General features: G+C 37.7%; 1 long non-coding RNA gene and 1 other non-coding gene across 2 annotated transcripts in view; one reads left to right on the top strand and one right to left on the bottom strand.

The window, feature by feature from the left end:
- Positions 1 to 2,227: 2,227 nt before the first annotated feature.
- Positions 2,228 to 27,924, bottom strand: part of LOC106994444 (uncharacterized) — a 272,647-nt gene continuing 246,950 nt past the window's right edge. Inside the window, exon 7 of the long non-coding RNA XR_001441027.3 lies at positions 2,228 to 3,945. This is a non-coding gene — a long non-coding RNA (uncharacterized LOC106994444). The remainder of the gene's footprint in view (positions 3,946 to 27,924) is intronic.
- Positions 10,870 to 10,976, top strand: LOC114673928 (U6 spliceosomal RNA). Its single transcript, XR_003724766.1, has one exon. It is a non-coding gene; the product is annotated as a U6 spliceosomal RNA (small nuclear RNA).

The raw sequence follows: 27,924 nt of genomic DNA, 5'->3' as shown, positions 1-27,924 counted from the left end.
TATTTTGCCTTCTTTTTCCCATTCATTCCTGCCATGGCTTTACCAATTTTATTAGTCTTTTCAATAAAGAAATTTTAAGTTTTTGGAAGTTCCTTATTTTGTTTGTTTTCTCTTTTACTGATTTATTTTCTTTTCTTTATAATTTTATTCTTCCTATTTTTTGATTTTAATTTATGATTATTTTACTAACTTCAAGAAATAGAAAGCCACTGGTTTTTGGCCTTTTTTGCTTTCTAATGTATTTATTTTAGGCTATAAGTTCCCTCTAAGTGAACTTTAGCTGCATCCCTCAATAGTTGATGTTGTTGTCATTATTATTTAGTTTAAAAATGCTTCCTGGGCCGGACAAGGTAGCTCAAGCCTGTAATCCTAGCACTTTAGGAGGCCGAAGCAGGCAGATCACTTGAGGTCAGGAGTTCAAGACCAGCCTGGCCAATATGGTGAAACCCCGTCTCTACTAAAAATACAAAAATTACCAGGGCATGGTGATGTGCGCCTGTAATCCCAGCTACTCAGAAGGCTGAGGCAGGAGAATCACTGGAACCCAGGAGGCAAAGGTTGTAGTGAGCTGAGATAGCGCCATTGTACTCCAGCCTGGGTGACAGAGTGAGACTCGGTCTCAAAAATAAATAAATATATAAATAAACAAATAAAAGTGCTTACTGCCTCAGAAGCCCACATGCTCACCTCTGTGGCACATTCCTTCTCCTCTCCCCTCTTCTGAAATGCTTCCTTCATCATTGGAATCTATAATGTAAAATAATTTTGCTAGATATAGGAAGGACAGGAAAAGGTCTCTGCCCTCAAGAATGTTTTTGAAGAGTAAGATGTATTAACAAGATCCAAAAAATCATCAATACACTTGAAATATGGTGAATGACATGACTGGCACAATTTTTTAAAATCCTGACTACAGTGTTTGGGCAAAATTTCATGCAGAATGTGGATTTTAGCTGAACTCATACTTACAGAAAGGACTTAGGTGGTGGGAGGAAAGGGATAAGGGAAACTAGGATGAGCAGAGACCTAGTGGGTGGAAAGTTCAAAGAGCTGTTTGGGGAAACAATGAGTCAGTGTGGCTTACTGAAGAATTTGTGTGATGAAATGGGAGAACTGAAGTTAAAAAATAGGTCTGTCTTATACATCATAGTTAATATTGGGTAAATGAATTTGATTTCATCTTGTAGAGAATGGAGAGCCATTTTAAAATTTAGATTGACAACTGATACAAACAAATGGCCAGGTACATGGCTCACTCACACCTGTAATCCCAGCACTTTGGCAGACCAAGTCAGGAGGATTGCTTGAGCCTGGAAGTTCGAGACCAGCCTGGGCAACATGGTAAGACCTCATCTCTGCAAAATATACAAAAATTAGCTAGGTGTGGTGGCATGTACTTGTGGTCCCAGATACTCAAGAGGCTGAGGTGGGAGGATCACTTGAGCCCAGGAGGCAGAGACTATAGTGAGCCATGATCGTGCCCCTGTGTTCCAGTCTGGGCAACAGAGCCAGACCCTATCTCAAAAAAAAAAAAAGAAAGAGAGAGAGAGAGAGAGAGATAAAGGGAAAAGAGAGAGAGAGGGAGGGAGGGAGGGAGGGAAGGAAGGAAGGGAGGAAGGAAGGGAGGGAGGGAGGGAGGGAGGGAGGGAGGGAGGAAGGATGGGAGGGAGGGAGGGAGGGAGGAAGGATGGGAGGGAGGGAGGGAGGGGAGGAAGGAAGGGAAGGAGGCAGGGAGGGAAGGAAGGAAGGAAGGGAGGGAGGGAGGGAAGGAGGGAGGGAGGGGAGGAAGGAAGGGAAGGAGGCAGGAGGGAGGAGGAAGGGAAGGAGGAAGGGAGGAAGGAAGGAAAGTATTGTAGGAATACCAATCAGGAGGCTCAAGTTAGATAAATTGAAAAGAACAGAAGCTAAAAGCAAGAAACCAAGCACATGTCCTAAGGTCTTTACTGGGGTAATAATAGGAGGAATTAAAAAGACAGTAGGAGAACCTGCGGAGAGGGTTGGTGGGGGCACATCTCATTGACACTTTGGGATCAATCCCAAAGAAGACTGACTTTAGTGAATAAGGACATAAGTACTTCTCTAACCACATCAAAGAAATGATGCATTTGATATCAGGCTGAAAAGAGCAGTAGCAGTATAAAGGGCCTTTATCCTATGTTTAGATGCTTTCCTCACTTTTTTTTTTTTTTTTTTTTTTTTTTTTTTTTTGAGAAACCACTTTCTCATATTTTGGGTGGTGTTTCTGCTTTTCAACGTGTATGTGGGGAATTGTTGCAATTTTCACTTTGTCGATTACATTGGCCAAGAGATATTGTATTGCATTTCAACCTGATGCCTTCCACATTTGTATAGATCACAAACCCCATAGTTTAGGAATGAGCCAAAAACATGCCACATCTGCAATGATGCTAAAGGTCGTCACCTTGAAATGCATCATACCAAATGGAATCTTATTTCTTGCCAAAAACTTTGTGGGCGTCTGTCACATTTATCTTCCTTCCATCAACAGCAGCAGCAGCAGCAACATCATAATATTTCATATCCAACCTTGGATGACATCAGAGAGACTATTTAGCTCATTTCTATGAGTTTTCACCATACGACCAGAACCTCAAGGCTCCTGTTCTCACATTCCCCGTCTCCTCATCATCACAGATCAAGGTTCACTTTCTTTGTCAACTTTCCCTTTAACCCCACTCACTAACAAAATCACTGACTTAACTCTCACTACAACAAAACTATATATTTACAAATGGCCATTTCTCTTGCATTGGTTGGCTTTTGTCTTTTCCATTAGATTATAAACTGTAAGCTGTGAGTATTCCCAAAAATGTCTCTAACTAACGCATTACCATTCTTTGACGATACGTGATTGTATATGAATTTATCTTGTTCTTCATAACTTTATTCTCTTTCTCCCAAACCCACCCATGCATCACTTTCATGGGCTAATGTAATCGGAACCACTCCTGGCATTTAGGCTAGAAAACACGGACAATGATGAGGAAAACAAGTATCCTTTAAACATTTATCTTCTCCGTTGTTATGCTATAGTCCCCTGAAGCTGCCTGCAAAAGCCACAATATTCTTGTTGCTGATGGTGTCACTCATGAAAATTCTGGTGTCTGTGCCAAGAAAACTTATTATAAGAAAGAAACGTATTTTCCCACTCCTCCGGTTTCTATGAGGAAGAATTTTCCCCTAAGCACTTCTGGCTTCTCAGCCTACCCCTTACTTTTCAGCAATAGAGTAAATTACCTGAGTTGACGAATCTGGGAGAGGAACTGGACACACACACCTCAGCATCTTCTTATCATCCTCTTCATCTCGGAAGCCAGCCATCTGCAGGGTGAAGTGCTCCTCTGTGCTAGTTTTCCAGGGCAGGCCCCACAGACAGCAGCCTGCAGAAGTGCGGCACTGCCCGAGGCCAGGTGGGTCAGTCTCAGTCCAAGTATTTTGTATAAGTAAAGATGCCCACTTTCACTGCACATCCAAGATTCTAACAGTCGGCATCTCGGTTTCCATCTGACCTATTGTTCATCTTTGTCATAAAATTACTCAGAAAAGGAGAGTGTTCACTGGGTCCCTTTCCAGCAGCAACAGTGCTACCAGACATTTGGCTGGCATTGGCAGGAGTTAGTAAGCTCCGAAGGCAATGCTGCTCTCTGAATGTGGGCAAGGAGGGCATCCATTTCCTCCCTGAAAGCCGTGCTGCAGTTAATACTCACAGTGGCCACTGTGGTCCCCTACGCTCCTGTCTCTAATAAACCTCCAGGTTCCTCTCATCCTTTTGCCCTGTGACCTGAGGCCACAAACCAATCTCAAGGAACACATAGCATCTCACAGTGATCAAGCGACATCTTCCTTCTTAGGGGTAAAGGCTTGTGTTGCTGTATCCTCTCTGCTGTAGGGACAGCGGGCCCTCTGTTTCCCCAGGTTCCATATCTGCAGATCAAAAATAGTTGGAAAAAAATTACAGATAGAAAGACAATATAGTATAATAACTATTTACATAGCATTTACATGGTGTTAGACATTATAAGTAATCTAGAGATGATTTAAAGGGGTTGGGCATGGTGGCTTATGCCTGTAATCCCAGCACTTTGGGAGGCTGAAGTGGGCAAATCACTTGAGGCCAGGAGTTCAGGACCAGTCTGGCCAACACGGAGAAATCCTGTCTTTACTAAAAATAGGAAAATTAGCTGGGCGTGGTGGTGCATGCCTGTAGTCCCAGCTACTTGGGTGGCTGAGGCACGAGAATCGCTTGAGCCGAAGAGGCGGAGGCTGAAGTGAGCCGAGATTGCGCCACTGTGCTCCAGCCAGGGCAACAGAGTAAGACTCTGTCTCAAAAAAAAAAAAAAAAAAAAGTATATGGGAGGATATGCATAGGTTATATGGAAACACTATGCCATTTTATGTAGGGGGCTTGAGCATTCAGGGATGTTTGTATCCACAGGGGTCCTGGAACTAATCCTCCATGGATACCAAGGGATGACTGTAGCTTCCAGCAGGGAGATCATCACAATGGCATGTTTTTTATGTTTCAGAGGGAAGCATCTTCTAGTCTATGAATGTACACTCTGGAGCTGCTCTGAATATTGGCAATGTTGCTACCACTCTAGAAGTCAGGAACCTAAAGACCCTTTTCTAACACACTGGCCTAGGGTAAGTCAACTGAGAGTGTAGTCAGAGTGTATCTCAACATGGAGCATTGCAGCCCCAGTGCCTCACGTCTGAGTGACCCAAAGAGCCCAGAACAAGTGGGAAAAGTAGACACAAGTGAAATCTCCTTTAACTAGTTCTTTCCTCCCACCTCCCACACTCACCCACCTCATTTTCAGGCCCTTCTTTCTTCTATGCCCAGACCTGTCTAATGTATGTGAAAATAGAATCTCCCAACTTTTTCTCACTGAGACCAACTGAGCTTATTATATAATTTCAGCTCTTGTTCCAAGAAAACCAAGATCAATCTAAAAAAGCAGTCATCTGAACTTGGCAGACATTCGTGTGGGAAAGTCTTTAAGCAAAAACAAATTTGTTGACGTACTGGGACAAGAAACTTAGAGAACAGATAAAATGTTCCATGAGCCAACTCTGTCCTTGCTTCAGATTCACTCTTTTCTCAGCCAACAGTCCTTGTTCCACTCTATGGAAGACGCCAACTCATCAGTTTGTCATGATTAGGCCAGATGCCCTCGCCAAAGGGCCCAAGGAATACCAAACGGTCATTCCTTAGGCCTTTTGGTTAGGGAGAAAATCACTAAGTTCAGAAACCTCAGGCTGTAGTGCATGAAAAAAACACCTGACCAACAAAAGGAGTGAAGAAAGGTATTAACAACAAACAGTTGCGTTGAGATAGCTTTTGTGCTTCTAGTCTATGTCAATCAATTAATTTCCTCTGGCCACGCTGCCCTCCTCTTCAAGACTATATGGAGAGGGGTTCTTCTGTCTTTATTACAGTTAGTGACAACATGACAAAACGTACTGAATTCAGTCTCAAAATAGAAATATAAATATTAGGGTTCCCCAAGGAAGGAAGTTGCTTTTCCTTTCCCAAGCATGAAGTGGAGGAGACAGGGAGAAGATGGTTCTGGGGAATATCAAAACAGCTGCAGCTCCTTAGGCAAAGGGAAATACTAGTTAGGGACAGCCTCACATCAAGGAAAGAGATACTAAGAAACTGGTCTTATAAAGGACCAAAGCAACTGGAAAGAAAGTAAATCACTTTATACCCAGTGGAAAACACTGGAGGCTCATGGTGACCCAGGTGGATTGATGTATTATTCAAAAGGTAATAGCTTTCTAGGATTTGTGCCTGTGTCCACCTCTTCTTCCTCTGTGGTTTCTTGGTGAGCAAGGGTTTTAAAATAGCAGGTGAGAGTCAGAAAAGAAGATGCCAGAATGTCAAATAACTCCCAAGTACTGTGCTGAATATTTTTGGTGTTCTGGGTTTTCTTGAGTTGTTTCTTTTCTTTTTTTTTTTTTTTAAATACTTTAAGTTCTAGGGTACATGGGCAAAACATGCAGGTTTGTTACATATGTATACATGTGCCATGTTGGTGTGCTGCACCCATTAACTCATCATTTACATTAGGTGTATCTCCTAATGCTATCCCTCGCCCCTCCCCCATCCCCACAATAGACCCTAGTGTGTGATGTTCCCCTTCCTGTGTCCAAGTGATCTCATTGTTCAATTCCCACCTATGAGTGAGAACATGTGGTGTTTGGTTTTCTGTTCTTGCAATAGTTTGCTAAGAATGATGGCTTCCAGCTGCATCCATGTCCCTACAAAGGACATGAGCTCATCCTTTTTTATGGTTGCATAGTATTCCATGATATATATGTGCCACATTTTCTTAATCCAGTCTGTCATTGATGGACATTTGGGTTGGTTCCAAGTCTTTGCTATTGTGAATAGTGCTGCAATAAACATATGTGTGCATGTGTCTTTATAGCAGCATGATTTATAATCCTTTGGGTATATATCCAGTAATGGGATGGCCGGTCAAATGGTATTTCTAGTTCTAGATCCTTGAGGAATCGCCACACTGTTTTCCACAATGGTTGAACTAGTTTACAGTCCCACCAACAGTGTAAAAGAGTTCCTATTTCTCCACATCCTCCCCAGCACCTGTTGTTTCCTGACTTTTTTCTTTCAGGAGCTATAAGACTGGAACAAATGGGCAGCCACTGAGAGGCTCAGCCTTGCTCACTGCCTTGCTCACTCACTACTTTCTGAGCAAGGCAATTCTCCTCCTTCTCAGAATCTCCTGCCTGATAAAAATCAATGATAAAAATGTATATCCTGTCCAAGCAGAAACTTTTATTTCCCAAGGGCTCAAAGCATTCCCAATCACCAATCCTGTAATCCACAATTCCAATCAGTATTTAGCCAATAGGCTAAATTTATCTTGTAAATATCAACATCTATGTTCAAATCAAGAATAGATCCAATTAGCAGGTAGAGGAATTAGAACATGCAAGTCAGTGTCCTACCAATATAATCCAGAGCCATCACGTTAGTGCTGCTAAAAATGGTATTAGCTAATTAGGTGACCACCATTAATGCAAGTCACGATGCAAGGTAACTGACAGTGTTGTTGCCCTGTTGACCCAAGCCACAGTTTATGGCCACACCACTCTGAACAAGTCTGATCTCCTCTGATGAACCATGCCATTTATCTGAACCTGAACTCAGTGATATTTAATTATATACTTATATACTCATGCCCTATAAAATAGGCAGGACCCAGAAGGCTGATATTGTTTTCTGTTTCTCAGATAATAGTAATACCCTTTGTTTTTTGTGAGTAAACTAGTTGCTCCAAAGAGAAACTCACCCACAATAATTAGTTCCCTGAGATCTTTTCACAAAGTCCAGGACCCAGTGGATCCATCCAGTGGCATTTACAGCCTAGAACTGGTATTTTCCTTACAATGGCATGGTCCAGCTCATTGACAACAACAAATTGCTAACTGTAGAATAATTTCTCTGGAATTTTATAGAACTCAAAGGAAACAACTGCATTCTTTCAGAAATTTACCACAACTGAAACAAGGCCAAGTTTATAAAAATTCCTCAACTGTAATCTACTCCACAAAATCCCAAAGCTGGAAAGAACCTTGAAATCATCTAGTTCACACATATCCTTCAGAAAAGAAAAGATCAAAAGGACTTGAAATTTAAAAAAAAACAACCCTGGATTCCTGTCCTATTTCAGCCACTAATTCATTTGACCCAGAACACATTATATCATCTCCCTCAAATAGTGTCTTCATATGTATGATGATAGCTTTAAACCAGATTATGTCTAAAGTTCCATCTAACTTGAACATCCATGATTCTACGAAACCAGACTATAGCCGGCCCTTGAATAACATGGGTTTGAACTGTGTGCATCCATTTATAAGCAGATTTTTAAAAATAAATATACTGGAAAAATTTTTGCAGATTTCTGACAATTCCAAAAAACTCACAGAGCATAGCTTAGAAATATCAAAAAGATTAAGAAAAAAGGTATGTCACAAGTGTACAAAAAATATGTAGATACTAGTTTATTTTATCACTTACTACCATAAAATATATATGAATTTATTATAAAATGTTAAAACTTACCAAAACTTAGGTACACAAACATTATACATGGCACCATTCACATAAACAAACACAAAGATGTAGTACTAAATCATAACCGCATAAAGCTAACCATGCTACATACTGTACTACTGTAATAATTTCACAGCCACCTCCTGTTGCAGTTGAGATGAGTTCAAGTGTTGCAAGTATCCACTTAAAACCCTATGTAACACTAATCATCTTTGCGTGAACAGTTCATCTCTGCGGTATATTGCGTTACCACAGTAAAAAGTGACCTCTCAAAGTTCTAGGTATCTTTCATTGTATTTAGTGCAACATTGTAAACCATGAATAACACCATGGGATCCATATACAGTGCCACTAGGGATGCTGGAAGTGCTCCCAAAAACAGAGAAACGTCATAACATTACAAGAAAACATTGCACTGCTTGATATATTACTGTAGAATGAGGTCTGCCGCTGCACTTGTCCACCATCTCAGACAGACAATTCATCTTGTAAACAGATGATGTAAACTTACAATTGTGATAACTATAGTACAGTACTGTAACTGTGTCTTATCTTCCTTATGATTTTCTTTTTTTTTTTTTTTTTTTTTTTTTTTTTGAGATGGAGTCTCGCTCTGTCACCAGGCTGAAGTGCAGAGGTGCGATCTCAGCTCACTGCAACCTCCGCCTACTGGGTTCAAGCAATTCTGCCTCAGCCTCCCAAGTAGCTGGGACTACAGGCGAGCGCCACCACACCCAGCTAATTTTTGTACTTTTAGTAGAGACGGGGTTTCACCATGTTGGCCAGAATGGTCTTGATCTCTTGACTTCATGATCCACCCGCCTCGGCCTCCCAAAGTGCTGGGATTACAGGCATGAGCCACCGCGCCCGGCCCTTATGATTTTCTTAATAACATTTTCTATTCAGTAGCTTATTTTATTGTAAGAATACAGTATGTAATACCTATACAAAATATATGTTAATCGACTGTTTATGTTATTAGCAAAGCTTCTGGTCTACAGTAGCTATCAGTAGTTAATTTCTGAAGGAGTCAAAAGGTACATGTGGATTTTCAATTGCGTGGGCGGTCAGCACCAAACTCTTAAGTTGTTCAGGGGTCAACTGTACTTTGAAAACTGAATAGGGAGAAAGAGCCTACATTTTTCCTTACAGAGAAATGCCAGGACTTTTGTTAACTTTCAAACTAGAGGAATGCTAACTGTCATAGCTGAGATCTGGGAAAATTTTAACCTATGCCAAAGTCAAGTTTCTACATAATTATTTTTAAAGTGAGGATAATTTTTCTACTTGAGACAACCTAGCACAGTGACAGAAGAAGAAGACAGAAAATGTGTCACTATTTGCTCTTGCTGAATGCCATCCATAACTTAACTGAAGAGTAGGTGAAATGCATTACCTTCCCAGGGAACAACTCAAATCTCTTTCCAGAGAATCATTCCCTTTCTGCAAGAAGTCTATGAAAGAATTATATACAATAGAATAAAAAGTTATTATTTATACACTAAATCAAAGTTTTCTGGATCATGATTAGACATTTATCAGAAAAACAGTCATAAATTTTCTGCTTAGAGATTTAACACTTTATAATAGAACTAAAATACTCAGAATTGGAATAACTCTAAAAATGAATACAAGTAATTTAAAGGAAAATATTTAATGGATTTAGTCAATAAAGTAGTATAAAAATATACAAACTACAGGTAGGTGCTGTAGTTTAAAATTAAGCATCTTGGTATTTGTTAATTGTGTCCTTGGAAGGCATCTTTTATATCAGCCCGACTAAAATGATCTATCACCCTTTGCTCTCTCTTTAAACAAATAAAGTCACTTTACTTCCTCACACTTTGATACAAATTTCTCTATTTCAGTGAATATGGATGTCTATTTTTTCTTTCTTGGTAAGCAGAAAGAAGTCTGAATCACAATTCAAAATGCAACTTTAGTTTAGGTCGAAAATGGGGGACTACTAATTTTATGGGCAATAGTATTATGATGCGCTAAGAATGCCATCAAAACTTCTGCGTATGTATTATATATGTATATATTTGTGCATTAATTATGTAATAGAAATAACATTTACTGTGTGTTATCTATCATCTATTTTCTATCATATCCACTTTAACTTAGGACATAAGTACAGATTAATTAATAACCCTTAGCAAATTAATTAAAATGGGAATTCTTTTCATGAAGTCACATACATCTAAAGTTGTAAGGACCAATATACATCTTGGTTTCAGTGTTAATCTTTTCCTTTAAAGATCAAGTATGATTACCATTTGGAAATTAATTTTTAGGCAGTTATTTGACTAATATCATAGCTCACTTATCTAAGAAAGAAAAGAGCAAGAATTGAGAAGCCTCATTCAATATTGACTGCAAACTATGGCAATGCTAGAGTTCCTAACAAAAATCATCTATGTAGAGTCTGGTTACACAAGTTAGTAATGGCTAGGGACAGCTTAAATTTGCAGTATGTGTACACTAGTTCATCAGAACCTCAATTGAATAATATATACTCTTTAACCCCCCAAAAAATTACTGAGTATCTTAGCTTTGGGCTTTAACTATTTGGACTAGCAAGTTTTGTTTTGTTTTGTTTTGTTTTTAGTAGCTATTCCCAAAATGTAAATCAATTAGATAATATATGGTGAATATATTTAATAATTGATACACTCAATAACAATGAAAGTATTCATGGATATGAAAAAAATACCTCCCCTTTTCAAAAAGGTAATTTATGTATTAAGAAAAAAACTTCAGTGCTCACTTCGGCAGCAAATATACTAAAATTGGAATGATACAGAGAAGATGAGCATGGTTCCTGCACAAGGATGACATGCAAATTTGTGAAGCGTTCTATATTTTTTTATCTGTGCAGCAAACCACCATGGCACATGTTTACCTATGCAACAAATCTGCACATCCAGTACATGTATCCCAGAACTTAAAAGATGAAAAAAAAAAAAACTTCAGACAACAGATGGGCTTTAAGAGATAGAATAGAAATGTGGAGAGCTTTCAGTTTGTCAGGTAGCTAGCAGCACCTAATAAGCGTCTCCCAGTTTCTTATAAAAATAACTTTGATGCCAGGTGCGGTGGCTCACGCCTGTAATCCCAGCACTTTGGGAGGCTGAGGCAGGTGGATCACCTGAGATCAGGAGTTTGAGACCAGCCTGGCCAACATGGTGAAACCCCAACTCTATTAAAAACACAAAAATTAGCCAGGCATGGTGGTGCGTGCCTGTAATCCCAGCTACTCGGGAGGGTGAGGCAGGAGAATTGCTTGAACCCAGGAGGCGGAGATTGCAGTAAGCGGAGATCGTGCCACTGCACTCCAGCCTGGGCAACAGAGTGAGACTCCATCTCAAAAAAATAAAAAATAAAAAAATAAAAATAACTTTAAAGACAATTCTCATTGAAGGAAGACATCTTATGGAAATACATGATTGCTCAAAGATAAATGTATAAAGACATTCATTGGAGCTTTGTTTGAAAATGAAATCATCAGAAATTACCTAAATATTCATCAAAAAAACAAATGTTTAAGTAAACTATGATATACCAATGCAATAGGTTAATTTGCAGCCTTTATAAATACCGAAATATGTATACATTTATATGAAAAGTACTCCCTGCATAAAAATAAGATTTTCAAAATGTTTGGACAGTATCTGTAGAATAAGCCTGTTTAAAAATAACAATCATAAAATATGTATACATTATGATAAATGCAAAAAAGTTCCGATAAATATTTGCAAAATATTTGATCATCTTTGGGAGACAAGATTATAGTGTATTTCACTTCACTTTTTGCTTATTCATTTATTTTAACACCTTTATGAGATATAATTTCCACACCATAAAATTCATCCATTTAAAGTATACAAATTCAATGGTTTTCAGTATACTTACAAAGTTGAGCGAGCATCTCTACACTCTAATTTTAGAACATTTTTGCTACCCCCAAAAGAAAAAAGAAACCACATAGGTATTAGCAGTCACTCTCCGTTCCCTCTCTAGCAACTGATCTAGGCAGCCACTAACATACTTTCTGTCTCTATGGATTTGTCTATTCTGGATGTTTCACATAAATGGTATTGTACAATATGTGTCTGGCTTTTTTTCCTTCACATAATGTTTTAAAGTTTCATCCGTGTTGTAGCACGCATCAGCACTTTATTCCTTTTTAAGGCTGAATAATGTTCCATTGTATGGATATATATGGATATATATTTTGTTTATCCATTTGTTAGTTGATAGACATTTGGGTTGTTTCCACTTTTTGGCTATTATAAAAAATATTGCTATAAACATTGGGGTGTGTTTTTGTGTGGATGTATGTTTTCATTTCTCTTATGTAGATGCCTAGGAGTGGAATTGCTGGGTTATACACTAACTCTGTGTTTAACTTTTTGAGAAGCTATTAAACTGTTTTTTTTCCATAGCAGCTGCACCATTTTGCATTGCCACCAGCAACATATGAGGATTCCAAATCTTCCATATTCTTGGCAATGCTTGTTGTTGTTTATCTTTTTTATTATAGCTACCCTTGTGGATACGAATTGGTATCTCATTCCACTTTTGATTTTTATTTCTCTGATGGCTAATGATATTTAGCATCTTTTCATCTGTTTACTGGCCATTTGTATATCTTTGGAGAAATAGTTATTCAAATCCTTTGCCCATTTTTAATTAGGTTGTCTTTTTATTGATAATTTATAAGAGCTCTTTATATGATCTGGAGACATATCCCTTATTAGATACATAATTTGCAGATATTTTCTCTCATTCTGTGAGTTCTTTCTACTTTCTTGATGATGTTCTTTGCAGTGCAACACTTTTTTATTTTGATTAAATGCAACTTAGCTTTCATTTTCTTTCACTGCATTTGGTGTCACAGTTAAGAAATCATTGCTTAATCCAAAGTCATGAATATTTACACCAACGTTTTCTTCTAAAAGTTTTACAGTTTTACTCATACATTTAGGTCCTTGATCCATTTTGAGTTGTTTGTGGCATGAAGTGGGTCCAACTTCTTCCTTCTATGTGTGGATATCTAGTTATTCTAGCACCATTTGTTGGAAAGACTATTCTTTCCCCTTTAAATGGTCTTGAAACCCTTGTTGAAAAATCAGTTAATCACAAATCTAAAAGTTTACTTCTGGATTCTCAATTTTATCCCATTGAGCTATATTTCCAGCCTCACATCAATACTACACTGTCTTGATTATTGTAGCTTTATAGTAAGTTTTGAAATCAGAAAGTATGTGTCCTAGATTGTTTTGGCTATTTGGATTCCCTCATTTCCATATGAATTTTGGGATCAGCTTATCAATTTTTGCAAAAGAAAATCAGGTAAAATTTCTACAAAATTGCATTGAATCTGTAGATAACTTTGGCAAGTATTGCTATTATGACAATATTGTCTTCCACTCCATAAACATGGGATACTTTTCCATTTAATCAGGTGTTCCTTAATTTTTTCCAACCATGTTTTATAGTTTTCAGAATAGAAGTTTTTCACTTTTTGTTAAATTTATTCCTAAATATTCAATTACTTTTGAGCAACTGTGTATTTCCATAAGATGTACATATACGGCCGGGCGCGGTGGCTCAAGCCTGTAATCCCAGCACTTTGGGAGGCCGAGACGGGCGGATCACGAGGTCAGGAGATCGAGACCATCCTGGCTAACACGGTGAAACCCCGTCTCTACTAAAAATACAAAAAAACTAGCCGGGCGAGGTGGCGGGCGCCTGTGGTCCCAGCTACTCGGGAGGCTGAGGCAGGAGAATGGCGGGAACCCGGGAGGCGGAGCTTGCAGTGAGCTGAGGTCCGGCCACTGCACTCCAGCCTGGGCGACAGAGCGAGACTCCGTCTCAAAAAAAAAAAAAAAAGATGTACATATACATGAAATTGTTTCTATAATTTCATTTTTGGATTCTTCTTTGCTAGGGTATAGAAATGTAATTGAGTTTTATATATTAATGTGGTATCTTGCAATTCTGCTGGACTCAGGTGTGGGATCAAATGGGTTTGGGGAGGTTCTTTACAATTATTTATGTACTAGATTATGTCATCTGAAATAGAAATAGCTTTTACTTCCTCCTTTTCAATCTAGGTACATTTTATTTTTTTTTCTTGCCTAATTGTCCTGACTAGAACCTCCATTACAATGTTGAATAGAAGTAGTAAAGGCGGACATTTTTGTGTTGCCATTGATTTTAGGGTCTTGCTTTTTTATCCAGTCTGACAATGTCTGCCTTCTAATTGAGGTGTTTAAAAAATTTACATTTAATGAAATGTTTATGTGGTTGGGTTTAGACACATACATGAACATATTTTATAAACATACATTTATATATATACACACACATATATTTCCATATGGTTGTGTTTAAACATGGGACAGCTGTGGGTTGTCGTTTTTATTTCTAATCTTTGCTCCCCTTTTTCTCTTTTTCTGCTTTCCTTGGAAGGAATTTTTCGTTTTTGTTTTTCCATTTTATATCTTTTTTTCCTAATTAGCCAAACTTATTTATTATTTAAATTAATGACTGGTTTCGAGGTTAAAAATACACACTTTTATTATTTCTATCTGCCTTCAAGTGGTATTACACCACTTCACATACAGTTTAAGAATCTCACAAGCCTATACTTTCATTACTTATTTCCCTGTTTTTATGCTCTTGTCATACATTTTAATTCTACAAATACTGTGAGTCTATAATACATTGTTATTATTTTTGCTTTAAACAATTCAATTATCTATTAGAGATTTAAATATTTAATAATAAGAAATATTGTTTCTCTTCCTATATATTTTCCCTTTCTGGTGCTCTTTTTTGTTTTGTTTAGATCAGGATTTCCATCTAATGCCACTTTTCTTTTGCTTGAAGGACTTCCTTTAACATTCCTTATTGTGCAGGTCTGATAGTGATAAATTCTTTCAGTTTTTATAGGTATTTTTGAAAGGTAGTTTTGCCGGGTAATGAATTATAAGTTGGCTTTTTTTTTTCTTTTAGTACATTAAACATAGTGCGCTACTGCCACTAGTTTTCGTTGTTTATGGCAAGAAACCTGCTCTTACCCTTCTCTTTTTTCTTCATTACATAATGTGTCTTGTTTTTCTGATGACTTTTAAGACTTTTTTTCTATCACTAGTTTTAGGCAATATAATTATAACGTTCATTGGAGTAGTTTTCTTAAGATTTTCCTGCTTGGGTTTATTTAGCTTCCTAGACCTGCAGTTTACAATTTTCGCCAAATTTGGGGAAAAAAAAAATAACCATTATTTCTTCAATTGTTTTTCTGCCCTTCCTTTCCCTTCAGTCTTTAATTAAATGCATGCTAGGCTGCTTGAAGTTGTCCCACTACTCACTGATACTCTATTCATTCTTTCATCTTTTTTCTTTATATGTTTCATTTTGGATCTTTTCTATTGTGATATCTTCAATTTCATTTATCTTTTCTTCAGCAATTTCTAATATGTACTAATCCCATACAATGTATTTTTTATCCAATAAATTGTAGGCTTCATCCCTAGAGATTCAATTTTGGTCTTTTTTTAATGTCTTTCAAGTCTCTATTTAACTTGTTTAATCTTTCTTTTTTTGGGGGGGGTACATCTTTCTTTCTTTTTTTTTTTTTAATTATACTTTAAGTTCTAGGGTACATGTGCATAATGTGCAGGTTTGTTACATATGTATACTTGTGCCATGTTGGTGTACTGCACCCATCAACTTGTCAGCACCCATCAACTCGTCATTTACATCAGGTATAACTCCCAATGCAACCCCTCCCCCCTCCCCCCTCCCCGTGATAGGCCCCGGTGTGTGATGTTCCCCTTCCCGAGTCCAAGTGATCTCATTGTTCAGTTCCCACCTATGAGTGAGAACATGCGGTGTTTGGTTTTCTCTTCTTGTGATAGTTTGCTGAGAAGGATGGCTTCCAGCTGCATCCATGTTCCTACAAAGGACACGAACTCATCCTTTTTTATGGCTGCATAGTATTCCATGGTGTGTATGTGCCACATTTTCTTAATCCAGTCTGTCACTGATGGACATTTGGGTTGATTCCAAGTCTTTGCTATTGTGAATAGTGCTGCAATAAACATACGTGTGCATGTGTCTTTATAGCAGCATGATTTATAATCCTTTGGGTATATATCCAGTAATGGGATGGCTGGGTCACATGGTACTTCTAGTTCTAGATCCTTGAGGAATCGCCATACTGTTTTCCATAATGGTTGAACTAGTTTACAATCCCACCAACAGTGTAAAAGTGTTCCTATTTCTCCACATCCTCTCCAGCACCTGTTGTTTCCTGACTTTTTAATGATTGCCATTCTAACTGGTGTGAGATGGTATCTCATTGTGGTTTTGATTTGCATTTCTCTGATGGCCAGTGATGATGAGCATTTTTTCATGTCTGTTGGCTGTATGAATGTCCTCTTTTGAGAAATGTCTGTTCATATCCTTTGCCCACTTTTTGATGGGGTTGTTTGTTTTTTTCTTGTAAATTTGTTTGAGTTCTTTGTAGGTTCTGGATATTAGCCCTTTGTCAGATGAGTGGATTGCAAAAATTTTCTCCCATTCTGTAGGTTGCCTGTTCACTCTGATGGTAGTTTCTTTTGCTGTGCAGAAGCTCTTTAGTTTAATTAGATCCCATTTGTCAATTTTGGCTTTTGTTGCCGTTGCTTTTGGTGTTTTAGACATGAAGTCCTTGCCCATGCCTATGTCCTGAATGGTATTACCTAGGTTTTCTTCTAGGGTTTTTATGGTATTAGGTCTAACATTTAAGTCTCTAATCCATCTTGAATTAATTTTCATATAAGGAGTAAGGAAAGGATCCAGTTTCAGCTTTCTACTTATGGCTAGCCAATTTTCCCAGCACCATTTATTAAATAGGGAATCCTTTCCCCATTAACTTATTTAATCTTTCATTCAGATTCTTGAACATACAGAATTTAGTTGTAATAACTATTTTAGTGCCCTAGTCTACTAATTTTATTATCTTTGTCAATCTTGGTTGATTGATTTTTCTTATTATACATCATATTTTCCTGCTTTTTTACATGCCTGCTAATTTTTTATTGCATGCTACACATGGTGAATTTTAGCTTCTAGGATGCTATATATTGTTGCTTTTTTTTTTTTTTTTTTTTTTTTTTTGAGACAGAGTTTCACTCTTGTTGCCCAGGCTGGAGTGCAATGGCACAATCTCAGCTCATTGCAACTTCCGCCTCCCCGATTCAAGCAATTCTCCTGCCTCAGCTTCCCGAATAGCTAGGATTAAAGACATGTGCCATGCCTGGCTAATTTTGTATTTTTAGTAGGGATGGGATTTCTCCATGCTGGTCAGGCTGGTCTCGAACTCCCATCCTCAGGTGACCTGCCTACCTTGGCCCCCCACCCCTCTAGCTCTCTTCCCTCTAGTACCTTGCCCTGTAAACTGTACTCTCTTTGGCCTCCTTAGATTTCCAGGTGTGAGCCACCGCGCTCTGCCCTATTGTTGCATTTCTATAAATATTTTGGGCTCCAATCTTCGATGCAGTTACATTACTTGGAAACAGGTTACTCCTTTCAAGCTGTGCCTTTAAGTTTTGCCAGATGAGACCAGAGAAGCATTTAATCTAGGGCTACTTTTGCACTTCTATCAAAGCAACACCCGTCTTTATACTCTATGTTGTGTTCTGTGAATTGTAAGACATTTCACTCTGGCTGGTGAGACAGTCGCTATTCCAGGGCCTTTTGTGAGCTCTGAGGGTTAGTCACTATAATACTATAATCCTTTTGTGTGTTTTTTCCCCTGGCCTTGAGTGATTGCCTCATAGGCATGCATTGATCATTACTCAGCTGAATACTGAGCTAAGGGAACATACCTTCTCAGATCTCTAGAGTTTGTGTGTCTTCTCTCTCTCTCTCTCTCTCTTCTCTGCCCCCCACCCCTCTAGCTCTCTTCCCTCTAGTACCTTGACCTGTAAACTGTACTCTCTTTGGCCTCCTTAAATTTCCAGCTCTGCTTCCCCAGCGTCAGGAGACCACTAGGCTCTGCCTGAATTCCTTCTCTTTACAACACAGTCTGGAAACTTTCTCTAAGTAGTAATCTGTGACAACTGTAGAGCTAACCTCACTTATCTCCCTTTTCTCAGGGATCAAGGTATTTTGTTGCCTGACTTTCAGTATCTTAATAACCATTGTTTTATACATTTTGTCCAGATTTCAACTGTTTCAGGCAAGATGATAAATCTGGTACCTATTACTTCATCTCAGCCAGAAGAGGAATTGATTGTAAACTGTGAAAATTTATTCTCCCTGGATATTATCTGTGTTCAAGTTTTTCTATTACTGCATAACAAACCATTTCAAAAATTATTGGTTTAATATAACAATAGTAATTATTTTGCTCATGAACTGTAGTTTGATAAGACCCTGTGAGGACAGCTTGTCTTTACTCCACTTGGCATTAGCTAGGTGGCTCAAAAACTGGGGATGGAATTCTCATTCATTCACATGTCTGATCATTGGTACTGGCTAATGCTAAGATCTCAGCTGGAATTGTGATTAGAATATCTTATGCCATCTTTTCATGTGGATATTTAATAGCATAATGGCTGGGTTTCCAAGGGTAAATGGAGAAAAATGAGGGAGAGAAAGAGAGAGAGAAAACATCATGCAAGAGCTACATCACTTTTTCTAACCTTGCCTAAAAAGATCACACAGCCCAGCATCATCACAATATATTCTTTAGAAGCAAATTTCTAAGACCAGACCATATTCAAGGATAGAGGAATTAGACTCTCCCCTCTGATCTGAGAAATGCCAAACAATTTGTGGCATATTTTTTAAAACCTCACATTTGTTCTCCATGTTGCCTGTTTCTGCTTGTTTTGATCTCTATAGATACTTTCCTGTTATCTGATGTTTCTGGGTTGAAGGTTCATATTTATTTAAAATAGGGGCACTAATACCCTCTAAGAGTGGGGGAGGTCTGTCTATCCTCAGCTTTACTTTATTGTGATCTGGTTGAGATATTTAAATGGCAAATTTTCAGCATATTTTTAGATATTTCCTGTTGAACCAATCATATTCCCTTGGGAAAAAATCCCCAACCTCTTCTTTGGAGGATGAAGACCAATATTCTGGGACCTGAATGTAGGAAGAGGGCTGGCTCAGAATCCAGGATGTAAATATTATCCAAATCTTCATTTTCTGTTCAGTACCTCCAACCTCAACCGAACCTGAAGTTCCCTTTGTTTCCATTTTTTTTTTAACAATATTCTTTTTTTAGAGTCAAAAAATGTCTGGTCCTTGGGTGGTTTATCAGATTGTGGGGAGCAATATGGGATCTGGATAGTTCCTAGACTTTCAAACAATCCTCCTTACTCAATCTCTTTTTTCAGTCCCACTTCCAGAAGAATCTAGTACTGCCCATTCCTTCACCTTAGATAAATTCTTCTGTGTAAATCAGATGAACTTCTGCTTCCTCACTGCTGGCTTAGGATTACCCTTCCCATCTGCATTCCCACTTCCAACATTGTATTTCCTGGTCTTCTTTTCTAATCTTCTCTTTCTTGTGAATCTTAAAAAAAAAAAATCCTTTATTGCCATTTGATGGGATTTGGAGAAGGAGCAAATAAAAGCAGATACTTAATTCACTATCTTTTGTCAGAAGTCAAGCTCACTCCTTTAAGCTCTACTTTTAGGTTACTCAATGCAAAGATTTTCCGGGTTCAACTATCTTCTTTTCAACACCTTAATTAGTTGCTCTGTTCTCCAGCATTCATGTAGTAAATCTCCTTGATAGCTGTGAAAGTTTTCCTGAGTGACTGCTATTTTCACGCCTTTCCTGGACTGTTTAGTCTAGTTGGTTAAAAAAACTACTTCTAAATAGATTATGTGCATTAAAATCTGCACCAGATCACTCTTCAATGTCTCTCTAGCTTTTAATGGTTTGGGGATTCTCTTTAAAGTTTCATTTCAGGCCGCACACGGTAGCTTATGCCTGTAATCCCAGCACTGTGGGAGGCTGAGGTGGGCGGATCACGAGGTCAGGAGATCGAGACCATCCTGGCTAACACGGTGAAATCCTGTCTCTACTAAAAATACAAAAAATTAGCTGGGCGTGGTGGCAGGCGCCTGTAGTCCCAGCTACTCAGGAGGCTGAGGTAGGAGAATGGCGTGAATCCGGGAAGCAGAGCTTGCAGTGAGCCGAGATCCTGCCACTGCACTCCAGCCTGGGTGACAGAGTGAGACTCCATCTCAAACAAACAAACAAAAAAAAAGTTTCATTTCACATTTTTATTCCTGTTCCTATCTCTTTCTGGATCATGTTTTCCAGTATCATTGTTTTCTAAGAATAAACATTGAATATCTAATACGATGATGGCATTTACATACTTAGGACGTAATTTATTTTGTCTTCAGATAAAGCAAGATGAAATAAAATTCAAAATTCAATGGTGATTAAGACATTGCTCTAGAACAATACATTTTTCCCCTGAAGTCCTCAAGACAGTCAATTGTAACTAACTAATAACCATCTACAAAAAACACAGAGGCCTGGAATAGTTAAAAATTGCTCAAATGTCATGAAACCAGATCATTTTAGAACTAGGTTTGTTTATTTTTGAACTTTCATATTGACTTAGATAAGCTTGAGATCTATTTTTAAGGGAATAGCACTACTAAGCTTGTATCTGGCTAAGCAGGGAAAACAAAATAATGAATTCTCATGTACCCATCACCCAAATTAAGCAATTTTCAATTCTTGGCCTGTCTTGCCTCATCCATGCGCCATTTGTTTCTTCTATTTTGTTACTTTGAAGCAAATCTCTGACATAAAATCAATTCATAAGTGATGAACTTTCAAGGTGAAAAATCAATCAATAGTTTAGATTAAGTAGTATCAAGTACATATAACACATTTTAACTGGTAATAAAATGTTCTTGATTAGAAGTGAAAATTCAAATTTTTTTCAAATTTTTAACTTTTTTCCCTCAGGAATGCCTGTAACTCATAGGTTTGGTTGCTTTATGTAATGCCATATTTCTCAAAGGCTTTGTTCAGTTTTCAAAATTCTTTTTTCTTTATTTGTTTTCTGACTGGGTTAAATTGAAGGACTGGTCTTCAAGCTCTGAAATCCTTTCTTTTGCTTGATCTAGTCTATTATTAAAGCTTTCAGCTGTATTTTGAAATTCCTTCAGTGAATTTTTTATTTCCAGAAGTTGTTTTTTTAAAAAAGATATCTCTCTCTTCTTTCATATCCGGAATTACTTATCTGAGTTCTTTGTGTTGTTTTTTTAACCCTCTCTTGGATTGAACTGTGCTCTCTTACAATCCATATTTTGAATTCTTTTTCTGTCACTTCAGAATTTTTATTTTGGTTAGGATCCATTGCTAGAGACCTAGTGTGATCCTTTGATGGTGGTGTCACAGCAGTCAGTTTTCTCACGATCTTGCTTGAGATGTAGACATTCAAATATAAGAAGTGCAGAGAACACCTGGGAGATATTTTACAAGAAGAAGATCACCAAGGTACATAGTCATCAGACTATCTAAGGTCAAGTTGAAAGAAAAAAATTTTAAAAGCACCTAGAGAGAAGTATCAAACTACCTATAAAGAAAACCCCATCAGACTAACAGTGAACTTCTCATCAGAAACCTTATAAACAGAAGAAATTGGGGGCCTATTTTCAGCATTCTTGAAGAAAAAAAAATGCCAGCCAAGAATGTTCTATCCTGCCTAAATAAGCTTCATAAATGAAAGAAAAATAAAGTCTTTCCAGGCAAGCAAACATTAAGGGAATTCATCACAACTAGCTGGTCCTACAAGAAATGCTCAAAGGCGTTCTAAACATGGAAATAAAAGGGCAAGATGCACCATCATAAAAGCAAACTTAAGTACAAAGTTCACAGATCCTATTAAGCAATTACACAACTGAGATTACAAAGCAATTAGCTATAAACAAATTATGACTGGAGGAAAACTTATCAATATTAACTTGAAAGTAAATGGCCTAAATGCTCCGCTTCAAAGATATAGGCTGGCAAAATGAATTTAAAAAACAAGACCCAATAATTAGTCACCTACAAGAGTATCATCTAATAGGTAAAGATGCCTACAGACTCAAAGTAAAGGTGTTTTCAGTTTGTGTGATCACACACAAGCAGGAGTTTTTATATAAGTATCAGATACTTATGTCAGATAAAATAGACTTTAAATCAACAACAGTGAAAAAAAAAAAAACAAAGAAGGTCATTATATGATGATCAAGGGTTCAATTCAGCAAAATCATTAAACTACCCTAAATGTATATGCACCCAATATCGGAGCACCCAGGTTCATAAAACAAACACTATTAGACCTAAGAAAATTGATAGATAGCAACACAATAATAGTAAGGGACTTCAACACCCCATCGACAGTATAAGACAGATCATAAAGGCAGAAAATCAACAAAGAAACTCTGGATGCTCCTTCCAGTAGGAGATAGCTTAAAAAGTAAAATTTTTTTAAAAAGAAACTCTGGGTATAAACTGGACTCTAGAGTAAATGGACCTAATAGACATTTACTGCACATTACCAAACAACTGTAGAATATACATTTTTCTTATTCACACATGAAACATTCTCCAAATAAACCATGTGCTTGGCCAGAAAGCAAGTCTCAATACATTCAAAAAAATTAAAATCATATCAAATATCTTCTCAGACCACAGTGAAATACAATTAAAAATCAATACCAAGGGGAACTCTCAAAACTATGCAAATACATGGAAACTAAATAACTTGCTCCTGAACAATCTTTGAGTAAATAATAAAATTAAGGGAGAAATCAAGAAATTTTTTGAACTGGATAAAAATAAGGACACAATATACCAAAACATTTGGGATACAACAAAAGTAGTGCTCAGAGGAAAGCTTATAGTGTTAAATGCCTACAAAAAGATAGAAAGATCACAAACTAAAAGCCTAATATTCCACTTCATAGAGCTAGAAAAACAAGTACAAACCAAACTCAAAGCCACCAGAAGAAAATAAATAACAAAGATCAGAGCAGAACTAAATGAGATTGAGACCAAATAGATACAAAAGATCAATGAAACAAAAAGATTGTTCTTTGAAAGGATAAGCTAAATCGATAGATTGCTAGCTAAGAGTCACCAAGAAAAAAAGAGAAATGATCCAAAAAAAAACACAATCAGAAATGATAAAGTAAGTATTAGAATATAATCACAGAAACAGTAAAGATCATCAGACAGTAATATGAGAACCTCTATGTGCACAAACTAGAAAACCTAGAGGAAATGGATAAATTCCTGGAAACATGCAATTCCCAAGATTGATCAAGGAATAAATAGAAATTGTGAACAAACCAAAAATAAGTCACAAAATTAAATCAGTAATTTAAAATACACCCCCATAAAAGTCCAAGACCAGACAAATTCACAGCTGAATTTGACCAGATGTACAAAGATGAACTAATATCAATCTTACTGAAACTATTTCAAAAAATGGAGGAGGTGGGATTCTTTCCCATCTCATTCTATAAAACTGGTATTGCCCTGACACCAAAATCAAGCAAGGACACACAAAAAGAGAAAATTACGGGCCAATATTCCTGACGAACACACACAAAAATCCTCAACAAAATACTAGCAAACTGAATCCAACAGCATATCAAAAAGATAATATGATGTACTGTGGATTTTATTCCCACATGATCAAGTGGGTTTTATTCCAGGGATGCAAGGATGGTTCAACATAAGGAAATCAATAAATGTGATTAACCACAAAAACAGAATTAAAAACAAAAACCAAATGATTATTTCAATAGAAAAGCATTTAATAATCCAACATCTTTTCATGACCAACACCTTCATCAAACTAGGCATCAAAAGAATATAATTCGAAATAATAAGAGCCATATGAGGCAAAAACACAGCTAAGATCATACTGAATGGGGAAAGTTGAAAGCATTCCTTCTAAGAACCAGAAATAGACAAGGATGCCCACTCTCACCACTCCTAGTTAACATAGTACCGGAAATCCTAGCTGGAGCTATCAGGCAAGAGAAAGAAATAAAATGCATCTAAATTGGAAAAGAGGAAGTTAAATTATCTCTATTCACTGATGACCTTATCTTACACCCAGAAAACCCTAAAGACTCTTCAAAAAGATTCCTAGGCTTGATAAATGAGTTTGGTAAGGTTTCAGGATTCAAAATGAATATGCGAACATCTGTAACATTTCTATACATGAATAATGTTCAAGCTGAAAAACAAATTAAGAACTTAGTCCCATTTACAATAGCCCCCTCCCCCACACACACACACAAATACCTAGGAGTACATCTAACCAAGGAGTTGAAAGATCTCTACAAGAACTACAAAACACTGATGAAAGAAATGATGGATAACACAAACAAATAGAAAAATATCCAATGCTCATGGATTGGAAGAATCAATATCATTAAAATGACCATACTACCCAAAGCAATGTACAGATTCAGTGCAATTTCTATCAAATTACCGACATCATTTTTCACAGAATTAGAAAAAAAAATACTAAAATTTATATGAAACCAAAAAAGAGCCTGAACAACCAAAGTGATCCTAAGCAGAAAGAACAAAGCTCGTGGCATCACATTACCTGACTTCAAACTATACTACAAAGCAACAGTAACCAAAACAGCATGGTACTGGTACAATAACAGACACACAGACCAATGGAACAGAATAGACAATCCAGAAATAAAGCCACGTGTACAACCAACTGATCTTCAACAAAGTTGACCCGCAAAAAATGGGGAAAGGACACACTCTTCAATAAATGGTTATGGGAAAATTGGATAGCCATATGCAGAAAAACAAAACTAGATCCCTATTTCCCACCATAATTAATTCAAGATTGATTAAAGACTTAAAACTATTTAAAAAAAAAAAAAACTGAAACTATAAAAATCCTAAAAGAAAACCTAGAGAAAACTGTTCTGGACATTGGCCTAGGCAAAGAATTTATGACTAAGACCTCAAAAGCAAATGCAACAAAAACAAAAGTAAATGAGACTTTTTTTTAACTTTTGTTTTAAGTTCAGGGGTACATGTGCAGGTTTGTTTCATAGGTAAACTAGTGTCATGGGGGTTTGTTGCACAGATTATTTTATAACCCTGGTATTAAGCTTAGTACTCATCCATTATTTTTCTTGATCCCCTCCTTCCTCCCACCCTCCACCCTCTAATAGGCCCCAGTGTGTGTTGTTCCCCTCTATGTGTCCATGTCTTCTCATCATTTAGCTCCCACTTGTAAATAAGAACATACAGTATTTGGTTTTATGTTCCTGCATTAGTTAGCTTGGGATAATGACCTCTAGCTCCATTCATGTTGCTGCAAAGGACAAGATCTTGTTCTTTTTTATGGCCATGTAGTATTCCATGGTATATATATACCACATTTTCTTTATCCAATCTGTTATTGGTGAACATTTAGGCTGATTCTATGTCTTTGCTATTGTGAATAGTGCTTCAATGAACATACAAACCATTTGTCCCAGCAATTCCACATCTAGCCAGAGGAAAAGGAATTGTTACATAAAAAAGACACCTGCGCTCATGTGTTTATTGCAGCATTATTCACAATGGCAAAGTCATAAAACAAATTAAGTGTACATCAATGGATGATTGGATAAAGAAAATATGGTATATATATGTATATATATTCACATATATATACATATATACATACCATGGAATACTATGCAGCATTAAAAAAAAGAATGAAATCATGTCTTTTGCAGCAACATGAAAGGAGCTGGAAGTAATTATTCTAAGTGAAACAATTCAGAAGCAGAAAATAAAATAGCACATGTTCTTACTTATAAGTGGGAACTAAACAATGAGTATATATGGACAAAAAGATAGAAATAATAGACACTGGGGACTCCAAAAGAGGAGAAGGTAGAAGGAGGCGAGGGTTGAAAAATTGCTTATTGAGTACAATGTTCACTATTTGGGTGATGGGTACACTAGGAGCCCAAACCTTGCCATTATGCAATATATCCAAACAAACCAACACATGTGCCCCCTGAATCTATAATTAAAAAAAAAATAAAAAACAAAAGTTTTAAAAAGATAGAAGTGAGTACTATCAAGCTGACCATAGTGAAGATACTAGTTGATGTTCCAATGCAAATGTGTATTTACTGATCTGACTCAAGACAGGTAAACCTCAGACACCTCAGCTCCAACCCCAATAAGTGCCTGAACTCTGCTCTTGGCCTTCCTTCTGCCCTTTGGACTTGGACTTTGTTTTGCTTTCCCTGGTTCAACCTATTCTCGACAGATGTAGCCTTGCCTTAGCACTCTGGTTCTTCTTGTTCTATTTCAGGAAATGTTTATCTCTGTATCTCCAAGCCTAGCTCAATACCCAACACAAAGTAGGAATTCAGCTGATGCTTATTTAAGGGATGAGTTGCCGTGAGAATGGCAACGAAATCTCAATGAAGGGAGAGATACTGGCTACCTTCTCCAGGGCTCAGTTTTTCTTTCAGTGTTCAGTGTCTACTTTTCTCTCCAGGAAAACACTGATCCAATTGCTTCTCATCTGCAAGATTATTCAAGTAATCTTAGATGTGCAGATAAGCCAGGGTGGCCCTTCTGTCAAGCAGAACCAGGGCCCCCTGCAGTTGCCCACCATACTTCATTCCTTATGAGATGATCCCTGAGCAGCACTGGAGACCCCAGACAGAAGATGCCTTTTTGATGCTATTAAAAGCTTTCTATTAGTGTGGAGGGATTAAAAGGGGCAGGGAAGAACACCCATCCCTGGGGTGTTTCTTTAGAGAGCACCCATTGCTCCAAAAGCAGGGACCACTTTGCGGATGTAAGATCATATTTTGACAGTGCTATCTTCTGAATGAGAGGAAATCCACACGCCAGACAGCCTCCTGTCACCAGACAGCCTGTATCAGCCTCACTATGTGGACTGGTGCAATTAAGCCCTGAAAGATGGTCTGCGTGGGCGTCAGACACAGTCCAGGCAGGGGAGGGAGGAACTTCAGAGTAGGCAATCCCAGCTCCTGGGAAGGACTGGCCTTGTGACCTCAGCCAGTGTCTTCCAGCCTCCTCAGGACCCTCCTTGGTAAAGCAAAGATTAAGCACTGACCCATCCACCCAGATCATGTGACTGAAACAGCAGTCCCACTGGAAAGGTATTGGGGAATAAAACACTTAATTTTTTTTTAGAAACATCAACATTTCCATTAATCTTCTCTGCCCGCAAATTGTGGTTTCTGGTTCCTTGATTCTTACAAATAAAAGAGAGAAACAGTTCTGGAGAACAACGCGTCTTGGTCCTAAGAATAATTTTCTTACTTGTGCAGTTGAGGACGGTTTATTATGGGTCTGTTTAGTGTCACGGTCAAGGGAGGGAAGGAATAAAATGTTGATCCAAGAAGCCATCTTGCTCTGAGGAGTGATGAAGTACATTTTTGTGTGCTGAGGCACTCTTATGGGTTGACTTTCTTTACAGAATGAGCCCAAACAGGCAGGTACAGTAATAGAATGGCTCACTGGGAGATTATTAGCAACACCAGAGGTTTATCTGTCCTTGTGTCTCTGGGGGAGAAGCACAAAAAGGGGGAACTAATCCACTCCAAGAAGAAGAAAGAGATGGCACCTTATCCCTAATTCGATGTATCACTCGTAGGGTGGGTGGGAAAGTTCTTCAATTCTATTTGGCCTAGGCAGTGAATTACTCTCCATGTTTCTGTTTTGTAGTGGTCAGTGAACTATGAGTCATGCAGTGACGCAT

This window comes from Macaca mulatta, chromosome 18 (genome assembly GCF_049350105.2).
Source record: "Macaca mulatta isolate MMU2019108-1 chromosome 18, T2T-MMU8v2.0, whole genome shotgun sequence".
In the NCBI taxonomy this organism is placed as follows: Eukaryota; Metazoa; Chordata; class Mammalia; order Primates; family Cercopithecidae; genus Macaca; species Macaca mulatta.
This window is presented reverse-complemented; position numbering and strand designations above follow the sequence as displayed.